At 38.8% G+C, this 27,884-nt stretch overlaps 1 long non-coding RNA gene and 1 other non-coding gene across 2 annotated transcripts in view; both read left to right on the forward strand.

The window, feature by feature from the left end:
- The window catches only part of LOC149131395 (uncharacterized), an 88,374-nt gene extending 63,203 nt beyond the window's left edge, over nt 1-25,171 (forward strand). Inside the window, exons 2-3 of the long non-coding RNA XR_016237923.1 lie at nt 22,493-22,605; nt 23,619-25,171. This is a non-coding gene — a long non-coding RNA (uncharacterized LOC149131395). The remainder of the gene's footprint in view (nt 1-22,492; nt 22,606-23,618) is intronic.
- Nucleotides 25,172-26,281: 1,110 nt separating this feature from the next.
- Nucleotides 26,282-26,391, forward strand: LOC128251404 (U6 spliceosomal RNA). Its single transcript, XR_008267115.2, has one exon. It is a non-coding gene; the product is annotated as a U6 spliceosomal RNA (small nuclear RNA).
- The last annotated feature ends 1,493 nt before the right edge of the window (nt 26,392-27,884 follow it).

Below are 27,884 nucleotides of genomic sequence, written 5' to 3' on the forward strand. Positions count from 1 at the left end.
ATTATATTACATATAGATATAATTATATACATACATATATGTAAGCATGTATGTATATATGTATATGTGTATATATGTATGTATGTGTGTGTATGTATGTTTGTGTGTCTGTGTGTGTGTGTGTATGTGCGTGTGTGTGTGTGTGTGTCCTGGGTATGATTTTAAACCGAATCCGGTAGCGGGGTCTGGTACGGGTGTTCCACGGTTTTGAGAAATGTGGAACCACTTCTTAACCACCATTGTTTCCGTGTCTGCTATGAGTAGATCCGATAGGATTCCAGCTATGATTTAACTAGCATGTGAACCACGGGAGTGAAGGACCTTTACTTCTCGTCAGAATTTACTGCTAGGGTAAACTGATACGTAACACCTGACGTGCAGTTCGTTTCGGGTCGGCTGAACTTCTGTTGTACCACTGGTTTTATGGCTGATTGCGCTAAAAATTGGCTTCATTGCTAAACAATATTTTATCCACTCAAAACAAATTCATGCACAGGAACTTCTTAGACTCTTGGAACGTTTGTACGGACGTACTGAATTTAAGAAATTGTCTTGCTCGGTCACAAGTTGACTCCCCCCCCCCTGTATGTATGTCTCTTCTATTATTTAATTATTATAAATCTTGCACCGAAGAGGGAGCTGGTTTCCAACAAAGATACAAGGGTCTATCTTTGGGATGTAGGTAACACGGACAAATTCACATTTGGAACTTGAGAAAAGTCTTGCATATTTTTACTGTTCCACTCACAGATTGCACTTGTAATGTATGAATTGGCCCGTCAATTTCTCTTTCTGAAAATCCCAGTTTATCCAGATGTATGTATGTAGGTAGGTAGGTAGGTAGGTGGGCATGTACATTTGCATGTGTGTATATATATATATATATATATATATATATATATATATATATATGTACATATATATGATGGCCGTCCATTTGTGACCGAGGAAGACCATTGCTGACCTTCAGGAACATTGTGCGCGTTAAGACTAACTTATATTTTGCATTTGCGACTCCGTTGACAAGCATACACGACTGCAAACATTGCAGCCCAAGCTTTCCCCATTCATTACACCAGCAGTGTGCTTTCGAGCAGCACGCTTAAGTTCTTCATACTGAATACGTGCTCTCTCAAAAGAGTCGACCCCCTCCTTAACCTGCTTCCTCCATCTGTGGCGATGACAGGCATTGTTCTCCCAGTCAGCCTCCTGCATATCACAGGCCTCTTTATACATGCATATATACATATACTTAGTCTACAAAATTTACCCACAAGGCATTCGTAGATCGATTGATAGACATACACATAGATAGATAGATAGACAGAAGACGGCGAGCTGGCAGAAACGTTAGCACGCCGGGCGAAATGCTTAATGGTATTGCGTCTGCCCTTACGTTCTGAGTTCAAATTCCGCCGAGGTCGACTTTGCCTTTCATCCTTTCGTGGTCAATAAATTAAGTACCAGTTACGCACTGGGGTCGATGTAATCGACTTAATCCCTTTGTCTGTCCTTGTTTGTCCCCTCTATGTTTAGCCCCTTGTGGGGCAATAAAGAAATAAGATAGATACGACAGGCTTCCTTCAGTTTTTGTCTACCAAATTCACCCACAAAGTTTTGGTCGGCCCGAGATTCTAGCAGAAGCCATTTTACTCAAGATACCGCACAGTGGGACTGAACACCAAATCACGTGTTTGCGGAACACACTTCTTCGCCGCAGAGCCATTTAATCAAACAGTTACAGTACATATTCATAGGAAACATTAATCTTTCGAGCATATTCACACACGGAAACAATTCGTAACTATTCCTATACATGTGACATGAATTGTAATGAATATTTTCATACGCCAACACACATTACATATTTACATGCTCCACACTACATAACTTAAACAGATCCCGCTACGAACCTGTATTGTTATTAAATATGGTATCACACTGCACCTCTCTCGTGTCGTTTCTAAATATAATTGGTGAAATCTCTAAGATAGAACATTAATCTATATGTAAGAACCATCCGTAACTCGTTAATAAATCCTCTATCTACCTGCCAATTCCGCCCCCCCCCATCAACTTTCTTCTCTGTCTACTTACCTGTGAATCTACCCAACGACACATTTCTATGTATGTACTGTGTTTCTTATTTTTCTTGTGTGTAGGGTGGTGTGTGGTGTGGTGTGGTGTGGAAGGCCTTACTCAGCACCCGTTCTAAAATCGCTGTGAAGCTTTCGGTTCCTGCAGTGAGATATTTTCTCTTGCGAGTATTGAGGTCAGGTGTCTTGCTTGACGATAAGCTCTTAAAAAGTCACTTCCGACAGCTTCATTTTGTAAATTCTACTATGTGTAGGAATGCATACAGTATTGTATAACTACGAGTTTCCTTTCGAAAACTTTTCCAAACAGAACTTTCCGTGACTTGTTTGTTAAGAAACACCAATTGTGAGAGGAAACTTGTTTCACTAGCTTCCAGCAGCGATAGATCCGCTTATATCACTAGGTAATCTCAAAATTGTAGCAGATATAGGCCCGCTTATGTCACTGGGCAATCTCGTACAGCAGATATAAGTCCGCTTATTTCACTAGGCAACCACTAACACCCAGCTGTGGCAGGTCCGCTTATATTATTAATCAAGTACAAATATCCAGAGTCGTAGTCATCTGTTTAACTAGACGATCACTAATTTCCAACTAAAATACTACACAGAACAAAAGAGTAGTTTGTAAGGACACGAGCTGTGGTTTCCTCTTTCCCATCCTTCACCTAAAAAAAAGAATACAAATAAAGATGCATTATACCGGATAGTTTTCTCACTACACCAACATCTGTGTTCTTCAGTTCAGTCTAGATCCTACATATCACCTACTGTAACACATGCAGGATACTAACTATATACGACTGTGACAGGATTATGTAGTAGTTTTATCTTCAGTTCAAGCAACATTTTATATTCTGCATTCTGCGTTGATGTAAAACCACTTTTCTCGTCATAAGCCTCACTTATCTGATTATTAGAAACAAATGCATTAATTTATCCTAATTTCATCTGCTGTACCTATCTTTATACGAACTCCTTCGGCCCCCAACATTTAAACAATTTCTTGGTCTGTTTTTAGAAGTTTGAGCTTACAAATTCTCTCGTAAAAAAAAATTAAAAAAAGAAATCATTGGTAATTTCGATACACAAAACCATTTTTGGTTCTCGTAATTCTCGCACACTGACGCTGGCAGTGCAGAGATCGTATCTTTGCCAGTCACGACAGACTACGCTAATTAATATTATCTTTTACATGTATCCATGATTAACATCACACATTAAATCTCCAAACATCAGGAGACTTTATTTATTCTTATCAACAGACTCAACTTCCATCCACTTAACACCATCACCGTTTTTTATCCATAAGAACATCTGATCACAGCGTCAGGAAACCGAAACACCTTAATATTTCAACTACACAATACCCAGCTATTCAATATTCTCTCTAATCTGTAGCATGTTTGTGTACACATATTATACGGCTAGTACACAAAGGAAAAATGTTCGCAGACAAGTTTTTAAACATGAAATAGAATTATTTTTTTTAATTGAAGAATATACAGTAATTCCTCACACTATCGCGGTTGACCTATGGCAGGTTATTATTTAAACTTGCATTGGTGTTGCTTTGTATTTATAATAAAATAAATAGATACAAATAATAAAAATAATAATAAAAATTATACAGTACTGTTTCTACTTCTCGAATTTTCACCCGCGATAGTCGAGGTAAACACCCGCGATAGTCGAGGGATTGCTGTAATGGTATTATATCATAATGATTGCAGTTTTTGGTACAAGGCCAGCAATTTAAGGGGCCAAGGTAACTTAATTGCATCAATCTCAGTACTTCCAGAAAGAATGAAAAACAATTCCACCGACCTCCGTGGAATTTGAACTCAGAACGTAAAGACGGACGCAATGCCGCTAAGCATTTCTCCTGGTGCGCTAACGATTCTGCCAGCTCGCCGCCTTATCGTATTACATCATAACCAAATCTCGAATTATACATTCTTTAAAATGGCGTGTTTTTCCTTAGGTAGTCAATATAACGTGTGAGCGATGATTACTCGCTTGGATTTGTACATACTTTACAAAGAAAGACGAAATTTGCATTAGAAAGTTCTGCGCTCAGCGACAACAAAAGAGGGAACTTTGCATTTACTCCAAGACTTGAAGCACTTCATGTCAATTAATTGATCAGAGTTCCACCACTTGTACACCGAACTATTTCTGAAAGTAAATGCTTTTCACCCCAAATTTTCTGAGACTGTCAAACGGGCGACAAAAACCATTTCCAATGTATATCTCTTCACTTTTCTCACATAGTTAAAATTCATAATTCTATAACACCAAGCTGTCTAAGTATGGTGCTACAGAAATAAGGTAAATGACATTGCTTATAACATTTGAAAGAATTCACCCGCTTCTGGGGAGCCACCATACAAAAGCGAAAGGATTCTTTCTTGTAATACTCAGTGTAATACAGATAACAGTGCTTCCGGTATATTAAGACGTTTAACAATTAGGTATTGAAAATATTTCTACCCCAACATATCAAGAGCTACTGTGGCATTAATATTCATGAATGAAGACGATATATTATGTATGTCTGAATGTGTGTATGTATATTTATATGTACGTATGCATGCATATACGTAATGTTTGTATGAGAATGTGAACGTATACAATATGTACAATATACAATACAATCAGACACACAATATATATATATATATACGTATATGTGCATACACACATATATATAAATATATATATTATATATATACACATCTATAAACACAAACACACACACACATACTTACGTATATATATTAAACAGATTGTAAAGTATTATATATCCATTACAACCGATCTTATCAATAGGTTTCTTACTTGGCACCAAAAGGGTTGTTAGATAACGGCGTTGTTGCGAAATACCGCGTGCTTGTCAGTGATGGCAGATATGGAAAAAATATATATATACCGACTGCTCTCCGGTACTGGAGATGTAAAACCACATCCAGTTTATGGATACTGTAAAAAAAAGACGAAACCAACTGAATAGAGGTTGTATGAAGAATTATGTCCCTTAGTCTTAACGGTCTCTGAAATGTAAGTTTTCAAGACTTTTCTGAAAATATTTGTCGGGGTCAGGGGTTGGTGTTCATGTACGATTGGAATGCGTGTAGGAATATATGAGGGTTGGCTGAAAAGTTCACAAGCTGACCAAGATACTCTCATGGAATGTGACCAAATGAGGTTCAGTTTTTAACGTAGTTCCCCCCCCCCCTGTAATCCACAAACTTCTTCCGTCGATGGCTCCCATTGGCGAAGAAGCTTTCTTCCTGTCGGTCAAAAAAGTCATCAACAACAGATATGATATCATCATCACGACGATACAGGTTCCCGGCCAAATGTTTTCTTAATGTTGTGGAACAGTTGATAGTCAGGTGGGGTCAAAACCCATGAAACAAGACCCCTTTTGTCAGTTTTCCTGGCCGTTTGGTCTTGATAGCGTTTTTCTTAACTACCTTAGCAAGTTGGTATGGTACTCTCCATTGATAGTGAGGCCCCTGTGAAGATGGTCGATAAACATAATGTCTTTTGCATCTCCAAAAGTTGAGGTCATCACCTTCCCTGCAGATGTAACCACCTTGTTCTTCTTTGGAGCAAGTTAGGTGGGGTATCTCCCACTGCATGGATTATCTCTGTCTCTGGCTCAAAATGATGAAGGAAACACTCATCCTGGCTTAGGAAACGTCTAATGATCTGCCTGAAACAATATCAGATTTTTCCGTGATGTGATCAGCCTGATGTGCTTTTGATCAGTTGACAGAAGACATGGCAACCACTGAGTAGAAGCTTTGGTCATGCTAAGTTCATTCTGCAGAATATTCTCAACTCTCCCACAGGATATGCTAATGGTATTGGCTATTTGATTTGTAGTCAATCGCCTGCTTTGCATCACCATGTAGTGAACACGATCATTGTTTTCCTCAGTGGTAACAGCTGCAGGACGTCCAGACCATGGGTTATCATCAAGACTCTTTCTTCCTCTCCTCATTTCAACTGCACACTTTTGCACTGTTTGATAAAACTGGAACGTCTTCCCCTAATCTATCAACCATGTGAGCATGAATATCCTGGGGGTAGTGGGGTCTAAAGCCTTTTTCTGCAAGCACTTGATAACACCACGATGTCAAATTTTGTCCGCTATCAAGAGAAGCTGCTACAAGTTACCTTTGAAGTTTTCTATGAACAGTCAGGTGTCAGTTTATCTGGAAAGAAACAATGCAGTTGTTTATAAGAAGAGTTAAAATTAAGGCATGTAAAATTTCACAGCTCCAGCATCGCTCCTTTATAGCCAACCTATGAACTTTTCAGCCCACCCTCGCGCGCGCGTGTGTGTGTGTGTGTGTGTGTGTGTGTGTGTGTGTGTGCGTGTGTGTGTGTGTGTGTAAACATTTAGGCCACACAACGCCATTTCACTGACTATTAAACCATTTAATAAATGCAGTGATTTAGTAAACATCTACGACTGCAAACATAAATATTTAGTAATGTAAACACTAACAAATGATAATTTATCATCCTCTACGGTTAGTTCTCTTATATATAACATGTGTGTGTATATATATACATATAATATATCTGCATACTCATTGCGTCTATGTATACATGTTTGTGTGTGTGTGTATATATATATATATATGTATATATATGCATACATATATACACACACACACATATATATTTGCAGTAATATTTCACTATTTTATGTTGCAGAATTGGTACAGAGTATTGGTCAAAGTATTTTGTAGAGTTTCGTTGCATCCATTTACAATCCATTCCTGTCGAAGTGGATTTTGTTTTCCTCTGGTTTAAATTTGTTTCGAAAACAACAAAATGCCTATTCGTGATTCAGTCAACAATATTATTTTTTACCTGTATCAGGTAAACGTATCGTTTGTTGCATCGTGTCAATGTAATTTCCCAGTATTAAGCAATTTAAAGTATTGATTGTTATCTTGCTATCAAACGTAGCTGTCCATCTATTTATCAGTCCATCAGTTAATTAAACAATCTCTCTGACTATCTCTCTCCCACTTTACACACACACACACGCACACACACACAGAGTCACACACATGTATACACATATATGCATATACATGAGGGGCTGTTAAAAAGTTCCTGGCTTTAAAGGTATTGCGAAAAGCCTGGCTGGAGGCCCAACATTCCCACTTCAGTTATATGGCTTAGAAAAACTGAAGGGCCGCTGCAATAAGTGTGTGAATCTGAGAAGGGAATATGTTGAATAAAATCATAATTAATTGATTCTTCTGTATTTTTTTACCCAAAGCCTGGAATTTTTCAGAACTCCTCGTGTATATATATATATATCTTAATATAAATTTGAGTGATGTTTCTCTGTCCGTTACGTTTTTATGTTCGTTAACTCCTCCTACCTAGACCGTTGGAGCAAGGACAACGAGACTCAAACCAGCAACTCCCCTAATCCCAGGGTATGCTCTAAGGATGGGGGGGGGGGTGTCTATTTTTCAAGGGCTACCTAACTGGGGCCCCACGGAACCCCCATTTTTACTGTATTTTAAACTCAATACATGGCACTGGCGACCAAATCAGGGCAATGACAATGAATTTCATACTACGAACTTCCAGGGAGTATCGTAAGGAGGTTCAATTTCTGAAGGGCTGCTTAAGTGGAGCCCCACCCCCCTGATCCCATTATTTTTATTGCATTTAACTCGCTCCTACGCTTATTGATTAAACTATGATCAGCATCAGTACTTAGCACATTTACAGAAATAAGTTTCATTACACAAGGGTAGAGGGCCGCAAAGCAGCTCGATAATGGGGCCCAAGTCCTCAAAGATGCGCAGGATCTAGTCTGATTGCCGCCCGAAGGGCAGCTTCAAGAGAGATGTATGTAATATATATATATATATTCATACACACATATATATATGTAACATATGGTATAATTATAAACATAGCAAATTCTAGCCATTTCTCCGCAGACTGAAACAAAATGATGAAAAAGTTTAACCGATTTTCGAACCTTAATGGGTTCTCATCAAAAGCGTGTACATCATTCTGACAGTCTCCGGAGAAACAAGCAGCCAAACTGTTTATATACTCAGCAATTGCAGCAGTTACTCTATAAAGGAGTCCCTAGTTTGCATATCGAAAGTGTTTAACACTCTATAAATACTAACGGCCTGTCAACGGGGATCTTAGTCACACAGTATCAAGGTATGATATATATATGTAGCGTATGGTATAATTATGAACAGGGCAAATCTTAGCCATTTCTCTGTAGACTGAAAAAATGATGAACAACCTTAATCGATTTTCGAACCTTATTGAGCTCTCATCAATTATTGGATTGTGGACATGCTGGGGGTACCTGCCTTGAAGAGTTTAGTCGAACGAATAGACTCAAGTTCTATTTTAAGTCTGACCCTTATTCTGCCGGTCATTTCCGACGAACCACTAGCTTATCAAGACGTAAACGAACCAACACCGACTGCAAAGTGAGGGGAACACACACACACATACACATACATACACATATATAATGGATTTGTACGAAGTTTCTATCTAGCTTCTTGGATCATATAGCCATGCCAGCGCCTAAAACGCAAAGTTGACCTCGTCAGAATTTGAAATCAGAGCACAAACAGCCCATTAAGGATTATATTCATATAATCGATACTGGCATTACACCGCCCATGCAAGCACCTATCTACTATTCTATTACTAGAAGGTAAAGCTCTGTTGTTAAGGGAATCGTTTCGCAAATATTTGAGTCCCAGAATGAGAGATTCCACTTTTTCTGTACTGGAGGAATCCTATCCAAACTTTTTGATATTATATCGTATAAGTTTTGTCAACGCATTTCCTCACCAATTTTCTCGGGTGATGGTAGTTTTTCTGGTGCAGATGCTACTGTCATGGTATGTGTGGTAGTTTCTTGATATCATTGTAGATCTCTGATACAACTGAGTGACAAATTGCCAACCATTAAATGGCCGAAGTTTTAACCTATTGCATGCATTGCAGCCATTTCCCATGTTTAATACACGCAACTCCTTCAAAGAATCGAGCTGAAAATAAGCACCAGATGATTATAAATATCCATCACAGTTAGTAGCGAGAATGATCTGTAAGAAATCAATATTAATTACCAAGCACTTCCGAGTTCTGATCCTCATAGAACCCTTAAGATAAACGCCATAAAAGTCTTTTATAAAACCTTTGATTCTAGTCAATGAACATGAAAGATCCTTGTCGAATCCCTTTGGGAACTTTATAATGTTCTTCATATAATATTGTCAGTGAACTCAAGACCCCATAGAGTTCCTGGTTTTGGAAGTTCATGGTTTCTATGTAAACGATTTTCGTAATCTCTGCATATATTTCTATCCGTTGTTGACTCGGTGAAAAAAATCCCATCAATCATGGATTACTGCAGATATTAATGACTAATGACAGAGTCAAATAATCATTTACTTACATGTTTAAAATATAAATACATTTTACGTACACATAAACACAAATATATATATATATATATATATATATATATATATATATATATATATATATATATATATATATATATATATATATACATATGAGCGTGTAACATCGTTATTCCTCCCTGTGCCTGTGAAATCTTGTATCCCGACTGTAAGGCCTTATTTCCATATACACAAGCTCAATTTTATTCGTCCTTAGTCGAAAGACATTTGTTGCTTTGTCCTGTTATTATTCCTACTGTATTTGTGTAACATTGTTCGTCTTTTTTTTCCGTCCTTGTTTTGTATACATTCGTTACTTTCTTCCAAAGAATCTAATGCTCTCAGCTTAGTTTTTCCCTGGGGCTGGCCAGATTGGAGCAATATCGAGAATAACCAGCCGAAATTGCAAAGATAATCTGGATCTCGACTGAAGAGAGAAAACTCCGAATGACCTGTCCGTGTTTTCTATGTATCGTCCATCTGGATGTTTTGTCCCTTTCTTGTATCACCTAACTGTCTTGGTGTTTTGCATTCTTGTCCCATTCTGTATTATATATATGTTATTGAATCCTGGTGTTATAGATATAGATTCAATGACAATTTTGTTAAAAATCGAACGTACAAATAAATAACTACAAAAAGAGGCAATAATGTTGGATTCAAATTTTGACACAAGGTCAGCAATTTTGGACGAGGCTGTGAGCAAATTACATCGACCCCTGTGCTCGACTGGTACTTATTTTATTGACCTCAAAAAGACGAAAGGCAAATACGATTCCGTTGGCATTTGAAGCCAGAACGTTATGTCGGAAGAATTGTCGCTAAGTAATTTTTCCAGCGCTGTGGCGTTTCTGTCAGCACGCTGCCAAGAGAGGAGCAATCATATTGATTTCATATTTTGGCACGGGGCCGGCAATTTTGTGTGAGTGAGTAAATGGATAAAACCGACCCTCAATGCTCAGCCGGTACTTAATTTATTGACACCGAAATGATTAAAGGCATTTGGCTCGGCGTGGTAATAATTCTGCCAATTCGTCACCTTGAGAGGAGCAATAATATTGATTATAATAATAAAGAGGCCAGGCAACAAATTACGATAAAGTCTTCTAGAATTAAAACTTCCGTTTTTGTTGGTATTTGTTCTGAGTCGTTGTGGTAGAGGGTGGGCCAAACAATTTTCGCTTGCGTATATTTAGTCGTTGATTTAACCCTGTGGCAATAACAGCTAATTGGGTCCTGTGCAGAGAAAATACATAGAAGATATTTTACAATAGAATTTAAATCAGAAGATGACGGAGATTCGACGAATTGTAGATATTAAAAGAGCTGACGATTTGCAAATTCTGAAAGAACAATTTGCAGTTATACCGGAATGTAATTAAACGTTCTACTGAAAATGTAACATTTGTAGTTGTTGCAAAAGTTTCAACCAATAGAACCGACATAATGGAGATTATGGAAAGACCACACAAAAATGGAGAGAGAATATGTAGTGTATGAAAGATTTCGGTTTATTTGGCGACTGAAATAAAGTAAACAGGTTTCTAATGCCCAAAATAAAAACTTCTTGGCAAACCATGGTTGGTTTCAGTGTTGCAAGAATCGTTCAAGATCGCTTAATATACAAGTAACAGAGGAGTCAATAAATGCCAACAAAGAAAGCGAGACTGATATTCCAGATCTAATGAAAAATATTATTAACGGAGCAAGGTACATGAGATGGGTCTGTTTTGGAAAGGATAATCAAAACGAACTAAATTTCCAAAGGAAGAAAACTACAATAGGGTTCAATGCTATCAAAGATAGGTTTCTTTATTAGCCACACAGGGCTCAACACAGAGGGGACAAAATACAAATGTAGAGTTTTTCTTTTCGAGGGGGTCGAAAACAAAGCAGAAAAAAAAACAAAAGTGGGGACAACGATGAAAAAAAAAAAAAAAAAAAAAAAAAAACATCGGAAAACGTTTGGGGTATTTACAAAAAATACGAAAAATACAAAAAATTCCCAATAAATGGGGAGGTTATCCGTGGAAAGAAAAACCTACGAAAAGACCACGGTAACCTCGGTCTTTAGCGTCACAGTTTGTTAAATAAAATTTCTCTGTTTACAAAATTTTAAAAACGTTTTATAGAATCATGGTCAAGGTGGCTTCGTCATTTATACGTGCCATTCTTGCTACATGTATCCATCTTTTTTCGAAACATTTGCTAGACAACACTTGCCTCTCTACTCTCACCTTCCTTTTCAAGTGATACTTGAAAAAGTTGATGAGAGATTGACCAGAGAGGAAAGTATTTGTCTCTAATCCTTTCAGACGCGTCCACCAGATGCATTCTTTGGCCATAGCCACAAGTACGATAAATACAGCTCTTCCTTCCCGTTTAAAGGAAGGAGGCGTGACGATATTGACGATAGACTCGGTTGATAAACCGACTCGTCCCACACGCGACAGCAGTCGTTCGACATAAGCCCACAGCTCCGAAATGGTTGGACACTGCACGAGTGCGTGCAGAACGGTTTCATCGCTCTGACCGCATCTCGGGCAGGTCGGCCCCACATTTCGCGAGCCGTGTCTATAGAGCTTATCCCGAACGGGTAGCGCCTCTCGGTAACACTGCCAGGCCAGGGATCTCTGGAAGTTGTCCATAGGTCCCGGCCCGAAAGTCGTCCTGAACAGGCGGGTCAGGTATTCCTCGTCGACGCCCAGGTTCGCCCCGAGATCGTCGTCGTACCTGCCCTCCACTAATCCCCTATAGAATGACTTCGTTGTGATGCAGCCGCTCAAGGTCGACCCGGGACGGCAAAGTTGTTGCAGAGCAACGCGACACTCACGGTGCCATTCGCCATTCCTCGGCCTCTTTTTGATCCACGACTGCAGCTCGGTCATGGAGACGAGCTGCGGGAAAGCGCGTCGCACAAACGGCGACCACACCTGCTCACCGTCGTCTACGTAGAGCCGGAGATGTCGCAGTCTCAGCGCATGTCTGCGCATCATCAACCACGGCATGCCCAGCCCTCCTTTCAGCGGGTGTTGGCAACAAACGGATCGCCTCACCATCGGAACGCTTCCTTTCCACAAAAAGCGGAAGAGGATGCGCTCCATTTCGGTGATGGCGCGATCGGGACAAGGCACGACGGTCAGGCGGTATTCGATGACGGACGCGATGTACGCGTTCGCCACCTCCGCCCGACCTTTTAGGGACAGCTTCCTCTCGGACCATTGCCGGCAGAGAGTGGCCACCCTACTCGTTATCTCGTCCCAGTTCTTCTCCGTTTGCAGGTCCGGACCGAACCAGACTCCGAGCAACTTGACCGGACCGTCCGTCCAGCGTCCCACTACTGAGGCGCTGCCGGACGGTATGGGCTTGCTTCTCCAGGTGCCGAGCAGCAAACCCACCGACTTATCCCGGTTGATTTTCGCTCCCGTCACCGCTTCGTAGTCTTTCAGCGTCTCGCCGACAAGCTCAATGTGCTCGTGGCTAGACGCTATGACGGTGACGTCGTCCGCGTATGCCGACACGCTCGTCCCGCACCCCAGTTCTCGCGGGATGCCCCTCAGCGTCGCCAGCTTCCGCAGTAGTGGCTCGAGAGTCAATACGTACAGGAGCGGCGACAGGGGGCATCCCTGACGAACCGAACGTGCAATGTCGAAGGGTCCCGATAGACGTCCATTGACGCGAACAACCGAACGGATGCCTGTGTACAAGGCAGCCATCCAGCCGCGGAAAACGGGACCGAAGCCGGCCGCTTCGAGGACGGCCTCCAAGTATCGATGGTCTACCCTATCGAAAGCTTTGGATTGATCCAAATTGATCAGGGCCCCACCCATGCCAGGTTCCTTAACTACCCTCTCTATGATGTAGCGCATCAGATGGAGGTTGTCATGGATGCTCCGGCCCGGCACGGCGCACGTCTGCTCCGTGCCGACCAGTTTCTCGATGACAAGCGCCAACCGCTTGGCTAACACCTTGGCCAAAATTTTCATGTCTGCATTGAGCAGAGTGATGGGCCTAAAGTTATCTATGGCGTCCCCCTTGTTTGGATCTTTCTTCAACAGCGTTACCGCTCCTCGGCTCACAAAACCGGGAATGCTCCCGTTCTGCTGCCAGTTGCAGTACACGGCCGCCAAGACTTCTCCAAACAAGTCTGGCATACAGTTGTAAAGCTCGTAGGGCAGACCATCCAAACCCGGAGATTTGTCCGTCGAGCAACCCGCCATCGCGTCCCTCACCTCCTCCGCCGTGATGACCCCTTCGCAGCACTCCGCCTCTCTTGCCGAGAGTCGTGGCAAGCTGTGCAGGTAGGCACTAAAGTCCACCCTGCCTTCTCGCTCGCCACTCCTCCCGAACAGTCGGGCAAAATGCCGCTGAAACGCCTCGCACATCTTGCTCGGCTCGAGCAATTCGCGCCCCTGTTCGTCTACCAGAGACCGGATGGTGGCTCTGTTACCCCGCTGCGCCTCCGCCACCCGGGCCTCTCGTGCGGCTCCAACACCTTCATTCCTCAGAGCACGCATCCTTGCCCTGACAGCACACCCTTCGTGTTTAGCATTGAAGTGTTGGTCGAGGGCCAACCTCGCCGCTAAAACGTCGGATGCGATGCCACTTCGCAATGCCTCTTCTAACTTTATCACTAGCTCCCCCTCTACTCTGTTCCTCTCTACAGCTAGTGCCCTGCTATACCTTATTGCTTCCGCCCTTACTGCTCAAAGATAGCACAACTCTTACATGGAGGTAATTCTTCCGGAGATTTAAAACTGAAACCACTGACTGTTTGTAATTCTGAAACCCCGATAAGCTATGAACGGATACTCTAAATCTTATTGACTTGTTATATGGCAATCATGTAAGAAGGGATCCCCGGAACAGAGTTCTAAGATTGGGTTAATTCGTGTTTCTCTCAAACTGTTAAAGAATATCGCCATGTTAAGAATCTTGAAATAAAATCTTGTTTCTTGTGGACGATACCCGAGATCACCTACCTAAGCTGGACGAACATACAATGTTGAAGTAACTTCTCTGCTTCCAAATACAACTAGCTTTATTTAAATGCGTAGACTAGGGCTTGTAACTACATTCAAAACCATTTTTTTTACGTTTTAAAAAGTTTATTAAATTCTTGCATAATGAAACTAATCTTAGCGTGCTTAACATATCATGAATTTCATAATTTACATTATCTACATTTGACGGATATTTGTCCTCATCTTGTTTGTTGTTAACACAACGTTTCGCCTGATATACTCTCCAGCCTTCATCAGGTGTCTTGGGGAAATTTCGAACCTGGGTTCTCGTTCCTAAGGTATTTTTCGATGTTGTTATTATTATTATTATAAGAGCACGGGCTATAATAATAACAACAACAACAACAACAATAATAATAATAATAATAATAATAACAACAACAACATCGAAAAATATCTTAGGAATGAGAACCCAGATTCGAAATTTCCCCCAAGATACCTGAGGAAGGCTGGAGAGTATATCAGGCGAAACGTTGTGTTAACAACAAACAAAATGAAGACAAATGTCCGTCAAATATAAATAATGTACATAATTCGTCATCTCTTAAATATAGAACTGTATTACCATGAATGTTATTTGGCAGTGGCATGGCTAAAAAGGAGAACAACCATAGCTAATGCTGTCTGGAGTAAAATCTATCAAGGCTGCATCGTAGACTTCTATGGTTTTGAGTCACCAATACAGAATGTCCATCAGAAAATTTTGGCGGGGTGGTACACCAGGATGAATTTAATGAAATTAAAGATATAGCTGACTCAATTGAACTGCACGGGGAAAAATATTTGATGAAGACTTACTTCGTGATGATGGAACAACACCATGCTGAAAGAATGAAGGTGACGAGAGAGTGAGTGAGAGAGAGAGAGAGGAAGAGACAGAGAGAAAATGAAAGACAGAGAGTAATGAAGAACGCTATAAAGTTTAACAGTTAGAGATTTGTTTGAGGTTTTCCAGTTTTTACATAAAGTTATGGTTATTTACACCGAAAGATCTGAGCGAAAGAAGCTCAGAAATGAAGAGATTGTCTGTGGGAAAAGAGACCTGCTTCAAGGAATTATGCAAACACGTCAAAACTTTGTTCTAGTTTATAAGAAAAAAATATTATCCTATTGTTTTGCAACTGTTTTCAAATGCATGTACGGCAGACGTGTTTTGTGTCTTTATTTAAAAGTTTGGTGAGGTTTTCATGACTAGAAATATACGGTAAGAACGCAATTCCGGTTTATGTCGTTGAGACTAAACTAAAGATTGATTTCTCTTTATATCGTTTCACATAAACCCCCCACAACCAGAACTTCATCAACAACGCTGGGGTCTAACATTTATATATGTAAGTATTATTTCGCTGTGAAAATATCTCTTTCTCTACTGTTACATTGCTAACATTACGAATATTCTCAGAATCCTTTTAATTTAGATATTTTAAACATTTCCGTTTTATTTCTTCGACATTAGAAAACCTATGATTTCAGATAGTTAAACTCCATTATTCTCCACAAGTTACGATTAATTCAGCTATAAATTCTATCAACCATTCTAATTTTTCATTCGTTTCAGAAAGTTATTCGAGCAAAACAAATGGCCTTTTGTTACAAACAATATTAAATTTTGAGTAATAAACTACACCAACAACAACAAAACACACACACACACACACACACGCATGCGCACACACGCACAAACACACACATAAATGTTATATGTATATATATTATATACATACATATATGCATGTGTGTGCATATATGTGTATCTATATATGTGTATATATATGCACATATATATTTATATATTTATAGAAATATATATATATATACACATATATACATGTGTGTATATATATATATATATATATATACACATATATACATGTGTGTGTATATATATATATATATACACATATATACATGTGTATATATATATATATACACATATATACATGTGTGTGTATATATATATATATACACATATATACATGTGTATATATATATATATATACACATATATACATGTGTGTATATATATATATATATATATATATATATATATATATACATATATACATGTGTGTATATATTTAAATATATCTATATATATAAATATGTGTGTGTTAGTGTGTATATATATATATATATATATGTCTGTGCATGTGTGTGTGTATGTGCGTGAGGGGGTGTATGTATCATACATACACTTATAGCTAAATACATCGATATATACCTACATATATATATGCGTGCATGTTTGTGTCTGTGAGCGTGCGCGTATATATGCGTGCGTACGTGTGTGTGTGTGTGTGTGTGTGTGTGTGTGTGTGTGCGCGTGTGTGCGTGTGTGTACGTAACTCAAGGTGTATTCCTAAATAGGTTTTTCTCATAAATATCTGTATACATTGGCACAAAAGGAAGATCAACATTATCTCGCATTTACAATATCCCCATCTCACCTAGATAGACTTATCCACATAACAGTTGAGCATCGGTGGAGCAATTATTAAAATGAAACAAGTAAAAGCGGTGCCGGGTATGTGGTTGTGGGTTGATGCAACAAGCAGATGCTTCGCGGTATTAATCTGGAATTTCGCCAAAACTTAAATAAAAAATAAAAATAAGAACAAAACAAAATAACTTGGAACAGTCAGTCTTGTTCCCTTTTACTGCGGGAGACGTATCTCTCGCAGGATTAGATCAAACTATTTTCAGTTGTTTGCTTAATAAACTTAAACCATGATGGTGATGATGATGATGATGATGATGATGATGATGATGATGATGATGATGATGATGATGATGATGATGATGATGATGATGATGATAATAATAATAATAATAGCAATTGCATTTTTTTGTTTCTAATTTAGCTTCTAATTTTCTAATAATAGTAGTAGTAGTAGTAGTAATAGAAGATTATGATGATAGTAACGACGATGACGATGATGATGATGATGATGATGACGTTAATGAAGATGACGACGACGGCGGCGACAGTGATGATAATTATGATGATAATTATGATGATGAGGATGATGATAATTATGATGATAATTATGATGATGATGAGGATGATGATGATTATGATGAATCTTTTTCCTGTATCGGGTCAGATGAGTCCATATAAAGTGTGTCGTGCAGAAAGGTCACAAGATATATAGGGGTGTGCTTATTAAGAGTAAACGGAGTGGGTGAGGTCCAAAATCGTAATACAATATCTTAAAGCAGGTTCAAAAATTAGTACAGAAAACGAAGAAGAGTAATCCACCTACACCTTTTGACAACAACAACAACAACAACAACAATAATAATAATAATCTTTCAGATGCCAGATAGCTTGACTGCAGCTCTTAAATACGAGATATCTCGACTGTGTAAAATGAAGAAGGAGAAGATAGTGGTAATTATTGTTGGGCCCTTGGGGACAGTATCAGAAGGCATCAAGAGGAATATAAAGGAAATCGGAATGGAGTGCCCAGTAGAACTGTGGCAAAAGGTTTGCCCCCTTGGCACGGCCAGAATCAACAGGGAAGAATTACAGAGTTGAAAAGAACAGATTGCATGGTGCTGAAGGCTGCAGGTAGCAAGACTCCAGGAGTTCCAACAAACCTGAGTTAACAACAACAATAACAAAAAAAAAAATATAATAATAATGATAATGATAATTATAATTATAATCCTTTCTACTAAAGGTACAAGGCCTGAAATACATCTACCCCAGTACTCCACTGGTACCGAAAGGATGAAAGGCAACGTCAACCTCGGCGGAATTTGAATTCAGAACGTAAAGACAGAAGAAATACTGTTAAGCATTTTGGCTGGCGAGGTAACGATTCTGCTAGCTCGCCGCCTTGTTTTTGTTTTGCTCGTGTTTTGTGGCTATTTGTATTAGTTTTCCTTGCTTCTGAAGTAGGTATTTTTGAAGTCCTATGGTTGTTATTTTATAATAGTTGCGAGGAGCTCTTTGGGATTTGAATAATTCACCTCTGGAAATGGTGGGGGGGGGGGGTCTTTGTTCAACAAACCTTATTCAGGGACCTTTTGAGCGGAATGGACTACTCGACTCGAAGAAAATTCTAAGTGGGATCCACCTACAAGGTCATGCGCTGTTTATCTTGATATGAGATTGCCTTGTCGCACACATATGGCTGTGATGCCTGGTGTACCATTATCAGATAGGCAGTCATGATGGGTATACTGGGCTTCGTATATTTTAACCCAGTGTCACTTTGATGGCATCTACTGCTCTCTTACTTAATAATAATGATAGGTAGATTACCTTCTCTAAATATAGGGAAGACATTCGGCAAGAAACGGAAACAAATTTGAAAGAAGGAAAATTCATAATAATAATAATAATAATAATAATGATTTCAAAGTTTGGCACAAAACCAGCAGTTTTTGAGGGGAGAGGAAATTTGACTACATTGACCCCAGTACTTAACTGGTACTTTATTTTATTTTATCTTTTTTTTTATCTCTGAAATATGAAAAGCAAATTTGACCTCAGCGGGATTTGAACTCAGAACGTAAAGAATCACATCGAAAATCGCACAGCATTTTCATCGATGATTTAACGATTTTGCCAATTTCCCGGATAATAACTTCTGATTTAAGCACAAAACCATCACTTTTGAAGGGAGGGGGTTAATCGGTACCACCCACTGCAGTATTGGACTGCTACTTTATTTCATAGACCCCTCAAAAGGACGAGAGGCTAATATGACTTGCATGGGATTTGAACTCAGAACGTAATGACGGAACACAAACCACAAATCATTTTCCGATACTGTTCCGGTCCTGCCAATCGACCGAGATCTTATATAACTGGTGGGGGACGTGGTTAGTGAAAATTTTTCACATTTTATCTTTTACTTCTTTCAGTCTTGTTTGACTGTGGCGATGCTGGGGCACCGCTTCGAAGAACTGTTAGTCGAATGAATCGACCACAGTTCTTATTCTATCGGTCACTTTTTCCCGAACTACTACGTTATGGGAACGTAAACATAACAACACCGGTTGTCAAGCGGTGGTTGAGACAAACAGACACAAAGACACACACACATACACGCATACACACAAACACACACTCACACACACGCAGATATATATATATATATATATATATTGACAGGAGGTGCACCAGCATGACCTCAGCCCTGAGCTGAAACCAGCAAAAGATAAAAGATATATATATATATATATATATATATATATAGCGGTTCGCCAAAGACACCGATAGAATAAGTACTAGGTTTACAAAGAATAAGTCCTGGGTCGATTTCTTCAGTATGGCTGCAGTCAAATGACTGAAATAAGTAAAAGAATAAAACAATAAAAGAATATATATAGGCGCAGGAGTGGCTCTGTGGTAAGTAGCTTGATTACCAACGACATGGTTCCGGGTTCAGTCCCACTGCGTGGCACCTTGGGCAAGTGATTTCTACTATAGCCTCGGGCCGACCAAAGCTTTGAGAAGATTTGATAGACGAAACTGAAAGAACCCCGTCGCATATATATATATATATATATATATATATATATATATATATATATATATATATATATGTGTGTGTGTGTGTGTGTGTGTGTGTGTGTGTGTGTGTGTGTGTGTGTGTGTGTGTGTGTGTGTGATGGAGAGTGAGTGTGTCTGTGTGTACGTGTGTCCTCCCATCACTTGACAACCGTTGCTGGTGCATTTACGTTCCCGTAACTTAGCGTTTCGGCAAAAGAAGCCGCTAGAATAAGTACTAAGCTTAGAAAGAATAAGTCCTGGGATCGATTTGTTTGACTAGAGCCGATACTCCAGCATGGCCGCAGTCAAATGACTAAAACAAGTAAAAGAATAGAAGAATATATATACGATTGACTTTCTGTTTCCATCATCCAAACCCGTTCACAAGGTTTTGGCCGGCCCGAGGCTCTAACAGAAGACACTTGCCCAAGTGGGACCGAACCCGGAACCGTGTTTTGGCAGGCAAGCTTCTTACCACACAGCCCTGCCATAATTAATTTGTTTGTCGTACAAGAAACTGAATTCCAGTGCCTTTAGGGAAAACAGTCTCCTCTTCACTCATTTGTTTTCCTTCCAATGACGTATATTTTCTTTTCCGAGCTTCTTCTTCTTCTTGCCTTTCAAGTAATCCCCAGCAGTCAACCTACCCTCCCTGCTTCCATCTACCTTTCATTTTTCACAAGACTACGCTACTGTTGTTGTTGGTTATAACAGGAAAGAGTGGTGTTGTGTTCCCAGGCTGGCTTTTAGAAATGAGAATCATTCTACCGCTATGCCTTGTTGCGCTTTGTGACGCCTTGTGACGCCTTGTAGTGCCTTGTAGTGCCTTGTTGCGCTTTGCTGTGTCCAAGAAACAGCAATCTCTGTGTTCTACTGTTTCTGGTTTTGTTCTTTGGTTTTACTGATTTTTTAATTATTTTCTTGTTCTTCTGGGTAGAATGATCTTAAATGGTCTTTTCTATCGTATGTGTAGCAGCTTGGCTTCCTGGCTGAAGGACCAGGAGTGATGCTTTTCTTGTGGAATCTACATATATAGACACCACTACACATACACACATTCATACATACACGCATACGTATGTACATACATATATAGAAACATGATAATAAATACACACGGAGAAACATACACACACACATATTCATGATATCCAATTCAAATTTGAGAAAGGTAAGAATAAGTAATATTCAACTCCGTATGTTTACGGCTGTTTCATCATTTACTTTCAGTTACATCATCGACTCTCATTCGAAGGTTCATACACATTGTATTCACTTCACATATGCTCTATATGCATATATTCATACATATACGATTATACAATTGTTTAATTATCTGATGCACAGCTTTAGGGCTGAAACATAAAACTAGAGAAGAATACATACATATATATATATATATATATATATATATATATATATATATATATACACTGTAACTTCGTTCTGTGTTGTATCCATCTAAGCATTGAGAGCTAATTTTTCGTTTCACGTTATATATGTTTTCCACTTCTTGACATCAAAATTTGGGCGCATTGGGACAAGAGGGTAATTAATTCTGTTAATTAATACGAGTGAATAGCTCTGACTCTCAGTCAACAGCTGAGAAAAAAAAATGATCCCGTTTGTTATATTTCCTGTATGTTTAACCAATTGCCGATGCTTAATTAATATACCACACACAAACATTCCCACATATGTATAAATGTTTGATCTCAAGTTATATACAAAAGCAATCAAACGTTAATCTCTAAGATAACTCAATACTTTCTTCAGCAGAGTACATATTTAATAACTTTTACGAAGAAACAGGTTAATTATGACTTTGAAGTTTCGGCTTGTTCACGTAAACTTCAAAGTCACTGTCGACCTAAAAGTCAACGTTCTAAGAGTCAACGTTCTAAAAGTCAACGTTCTAAAAGTCAACGTATACATAGATATTAAACAGATACAGTAATACCAAAAAATCGAGAGCCCACAACACATAAATCTGATATGTGTGTGCTTGAGTGCGCGCACGCGTGTATGTGTGTGTATTCTTGTCTACTTCTTGTAACATTCACTCATAAATAGATATCCGTCCATGTTTAAAGTGTTTTTTTCTTCAATACACAAATCACCAGTATAAATCACCTTTACCATAACATATCTATATTCTCCACTGATTCCAAGAAGCGAAGTTTTGACACGCACAAAATTCCTTTTGGATTTCTCTAATACACTTTCTCTTCCCAACTCAAAACCCATTTGCTATTAAGGTTAAACTTCATACGTAAAAGGACTCCTTTTTTATCTATTTATTTATTTATCTAAAAATAATAGTAACTACACGTACTCTTGCTTTTGTTTTTATTATTTATTTTGCCTCAGAACATCTCCGAAATCGTGGGAGCATGAAATTATGTATAAAGCATCTCAACATGCTGAGAAATTTGATACCCAAACAAGAAATTGCACAGATTCTGAAATAAAATTTGAGCATGGTAGGTCTTCTTTCATTTTTTAATCTTCTACGACCAAAATCTGATGTTTTTACACATGATCATATTTGGGATCTACTACTACTACTACTACTACTACTACTACTACTACTACTACTACTACTACAACTTGTCAAAGTTCTCACAGTGTCTCCACAAATTATGAGACTTGGTACTTAGGTTAATTACCGTGGAAAATACTCAACACTCAAGTTTCATTCTCAAAATCCTAGCTCATATCAATTCCAATTTCTCCGACATATTTCTCGAACTTAGTTTATTATTATTATTATTACTATTATTATTATTATTATTATTATTTTCATTAGCATCCTCCGAATGCCCCTACAATTACGGGGATGACTGTTACTCTCTTCGCCGCCCACATTCTTGCAATTTCGTCTTTTAGTACCTTGTACTTGTCAATCTTTCCCAGCTCTTTGTCACCTACGCCTGTATCCTCAGGTATTATTACAAGGCGGCGAGCTGGCTCAAACGTTAGCACGCCGGGAGAAATACATAGCGGTATTTCGTCTGTCTTTACGTTCTGAGTTGAAATTCCGCCGAGGTCGAATTTGCCTTTCATGTTTTCGGGATCGATGAATTAACTACCAGTTGAATACTGGGTTCGATCTAATCGACTGGCCCCCTCCCCCGCAAAAAAATTCGGGCCTTCTTATCCCTAGAGTAGAAAAGATTATTATTATTATTATTATTATTATTATTATTATTATTATTATTATTATTATTAGCTGGCAGAATCTTTAGCTTTCCGGGCGAAATACTTTGCGATATTTCGTCTGAGTTCAAATTCCACCGAGGTCAACTTTTCATCCCTTCGGTGTCGATAAATTAAGAACTAATGAAACACTGGGGTCGATGCAATCGACTATCTCCCTCACCAAAATTTCAGGCCTTGTGCCTATAGTAGAAAGGATTATTATTATTATTATTATTATTATTATTATTATTATTATTATTATTATTATTATTATTATTATTTCTCCTTACCACAGGTCTTGTTGGAACTCCTGGAGTCTTAGATGCGTAGCAGACTTGCCACCTTCAGCTTACGGCACCATGCAGTCCATTCTTTTCAGCTATCTAATACTTTCCTGATTATTTTGGCCGTGCTATATTATTATTATTATTATTATTATTATTATTATTATTATTATTATTATTATTCAATAGTCTTATTTTTATCACGTGCTTTCACTGCACAATCAAGCGCAGCTCTGTGTACCTTATGTATGTGCTGTGCCTAGTAGTGGTATTTTCTGTATGCTATATATTTCGCTGAGTATGGATGGACAGTGTCAGCTGTCCACAGCCAGCAACTAAGGTGACACTTGTTTACTGGTCATTCTTCAAGAACCCTGCGAAGAATTCTTGCAGTCCAAGCAATTCTGATTTCTGTGGGTGTTCTACCTTCACACTTGCACCAATCTTTTTCAGCCATGTTCGTAGTTGAGTGCTGATACTTCCGAGAGCACCAATTACTATTGGTATCACGTCTACTCTCTTCATTGACCACAACCTTCGTATTTCCCACTTCAAATCGTCATAGTTGTTTATTTTTTCTTCTTCTTCCACATTGATCCTGTTGTCACCGGGGCATGCAGTGTCGATTATCATACGTGTTGTTTCTTTTTTATTTACCACAACAATGTCCCGTTTCCGATGTCTGGCCGGTGAACGCACTGAATCATTGCATCCCACAGGATTTTGCAATTCTCATTTTCGGTGACTCCTTCTGGAGATTGCTGATACCACATCTTTACTCTTTGTAGGCCGTGATTTCCACGCAGCTCCCAATGGATCATTCTTGCCACATTGTCATGGCGTCTTTCGTATTCGCTTTGTGCCAATTTCAGGCATTTGCTAACGATGTACCATACTGTTTCATCCCTTTCACCACACATTCTGCATTTGTCGTTATTTGTAGTGTTGTCTATTCTGCACTTCATATAACTAGTCCTTAACGCTTGTTCCTGATCTGCGCATATGAGTGCTTCTGTTTCTGTCTTCAGGTCACTCCTCCTCATCCATAGCCACTGGTCCTCTGTATCTGTCTTGGCGTTCACATCTCTTGCAAACTAACCGTACATTTTCTTTTCTTTCCATGCTCTTTCTTTCTTTTATTTATTTATTTATTTATTTATTTATTTTTTTGTTCATTTCTTGTTGAAATTTTTCTTTAGTAACACAATTTTCAGTTTGATGACGCCAGCCTACTAGGCTTATTGAAAATCAATATAAATGGCTGAGTACTCCGCAGAGACAGAACCAGTGTGACAACGGTGTTTGATTCGGCTAGGCATTTGAATTACGGGTACTTTCCATCCGACAGATTCCTATACGGTCTTCGTTTACCCATTTATTCTCTTACAAGGAATAGACCATCCTAAAAATATAGTAAACATCACGTGACTACGATACACCGTAGCGGTGAACTCGAGACAGTGACCTCATAATAAGGAAGCCAATTCTTTATAATCATTCAAGTATACTGCGTTTTCAGAATCATTCTAGAATACACACACACACACACACACACACACACACACACACACACACACACACACACACACACACATATATATATATATATATATAATCATAAGGTTGCTACATCCTCGGGGAAAATTATTATATATATATATATATATATATATATATATATATATGTATGTATGTATGTATGTATGTGTGTTGTTGGCACTCCGTCGCTTACGACGTCGAGGGTTCCAGTTGATCCAATCAACGGAACAGCCTGCTCGTGAAATTAACGTGCAAGTGGCTGAGCACTCCACAGACACGTGTGCCCTTAACGTAGTTCTCGGAGATATTCAGCGTGACACAGTGCGACAAGGCTGACTCTTTGAATTACAGGCACAACAGAAACAGGAAGTAAGAGTGAGAGAAAGTTGTGATCATGTATGTGTATATATATATACATACATATATATATATATATATATATATATATAATAAGAGTGAAAAAACTACAGAAGGCTTGTGTTACATGGTTAAAGTATATATTTAAATTATGTCAGAAAAATGTTATAAAATCGTTTTGGTATATAAACATTGTATTTTGAGAAATAACCGGTTTCGTGTTGTCTTTTCAAATTTCTCTACTTCATTGTGTCGTGTTCGCTCCAGTCTGAGAAAGAAGAGTTCTAGATAGGGGGAGGTAATTAGGGATTTCTTCCGGTATAGGGGAGATAATCGAAATCTAGGAGGTGGTAGAATTTGATTAATTTACCATGGTTTTGTTCTATATTTTTCCCCCTTTTTTTCTCAGTGGGGTGATGAATTTCCTTATTTAAATGTGTTAGCAATGGTTAAGTTTGGGTTTAACCACGTGCTTTCACATACCAACTTTCTCATATATATATATATATATATATATAGAATATTGGATTTAGAGAAGCTAGCAGAAATCACAGTAAGCACTCCCACAAGGAATCGGCTATTAGTTCACAGAGTAATAAAATTATAAAATTACGATGCAGCAATTTTAGTTGTCCGTGCAACCGAAAATCCAGAATACACAAGTAGAACATATTTCCACGATGAATAAATAAATAATCGTAACGATAAAATATGAGCGCATAACGAAATTGTAAAATACACCATTTTTTATATTATTTTTTCCCAAACTAAAGAAGGTGTAAGAAAGGGTTCGGCTGTACATATTCTAAAACTGGAACGAAACAGAGAAGATTGGCATGGCCCCTGTTCAAGGATGACACGCAAATTCGTGAAGCGTTCCATGTTTTCTAGATTAGGCGCAGGAATAGCTGTGTGGTAAGTAGCTTGCTTACCAATCACATGGTTCCGGGTTCAGTCCCACTGCGTGGCACCTTGGGCAAGTGTCTTCTACTATAGCCTCGGGCCGACCAAAGCCTTGTGAGTGGATTTGGTAGACGGAAACTGAAAGAAGCCCGTCGTATATATATATATATATATATATATGTGTGTGTGTGTGTGTGTGTGTGTGTATGTGTGTTTGTGTGTCTGTGTTTGTCTCCCCACCATCGCTTGACAACCGATGCTGGTGTGTTTACGTCCCCGTAACTTAGCGGTTCGGCAAAAAGAGACCGATAGAATAAGTACTAGGCTTACAAAGAATAAGTCCTGGGGTCGATTTTCTCGACTAAAGGCGATGCTCCAGCATGGCCGCAGTCAAATGACTGAAACAAGTAAAAGAGTAAAAGAGTAAAAGAATAAAAAGTAAGGTTTAAGAAAGGCTTTTGTGAAGTGGTATCGAAATATAATGATCCCCACTGTATATCGACCTCTGTTTACACAAACATACAAACTGGAACATGTTAATTATTAGCTATGTGTGGCATCTTCATTACTTTTCCTCTGCTTTTACAATCACGAACTATTTCTCGCATGCTAACTATCTGCAGAGTTAATTAGAAATTCAGTCCCTATTTCGTTGCACCATATTTCCTCTCAGCTTCTGATATCCTTTTCACTTATTTTATATTTTTTTTGTTTATTTGTTTGTTTCTTCTTTTGTTATTCCAGGTTTGCTGCACCTGCATTCTTCAGATTATCTCACTTACCTGTAATTAGATCCACGATCAAACAACTCAAGAAGTATGTTGGGAAAAAAAAAAAGAGCAGACGAGTTATTACAGGCGCCGTTAGTATCTATAAAGGGTAACTTAATTGTTGCGGTGTAGTGTAATTCCAACCCGAACTACAATGTTCTACGTTGTTTTTAGCTACTGTTGAAGATACTGTTGTTGTAGGTGGTGGTGGTGGCGGTGGTGGTGGTGGTGGTGCTGCTGCTGCTGGTGGTGGTGGTGGTGGTTTTGTTTTTGCATTCTTACTGAAATAATTGCACACAGACACTTGTTTCCAGGTTGAAAAATTGAAGTCGATAGGAGAAATATATGACACTCATCAATAGATAAATGCAATTATATATAAATACATCCTTGTAGACATACCTATATTGGACTATGGACATGTTTTACTATTATCATTATCCAGACAGCGAGCTGGTAGAGTCGTTAACACGCTGGACAAAATGCTTTGCCGTCCCTACGTTCTGAGTTCAAATTCCGTTCAGGTCGACTTTGTCTTTCGTCTTTTCGAGGTCGATAAATCAAGTAGTGAAACACTGGGGTCGATGTAATCGAATAGCCCCCTCCCCCAAAATTTCAATCCTTGTGCCTATAGTAGTAGAAGGGATTATTATTATTATTATTATTATTATTATTATTATTATTATTATTAAGGCGGCGAACTGGCAG

This window comes from Octopus bimaculoides, chromosome 22 (assembly GCF_046866305.1).
Source record: "Octopus bimaculoides isolate indiv1 chromosome 22, ASM4686630v1, whole genome shotgun sequence".
Classification (NCBI taxonomy): domain Eukaryota; kingdom Metazoa; phylum Mollusca; class Cephalopoda; order Octopoda; family Octopodidae; genus Octopus; species Octopus bimaculoides.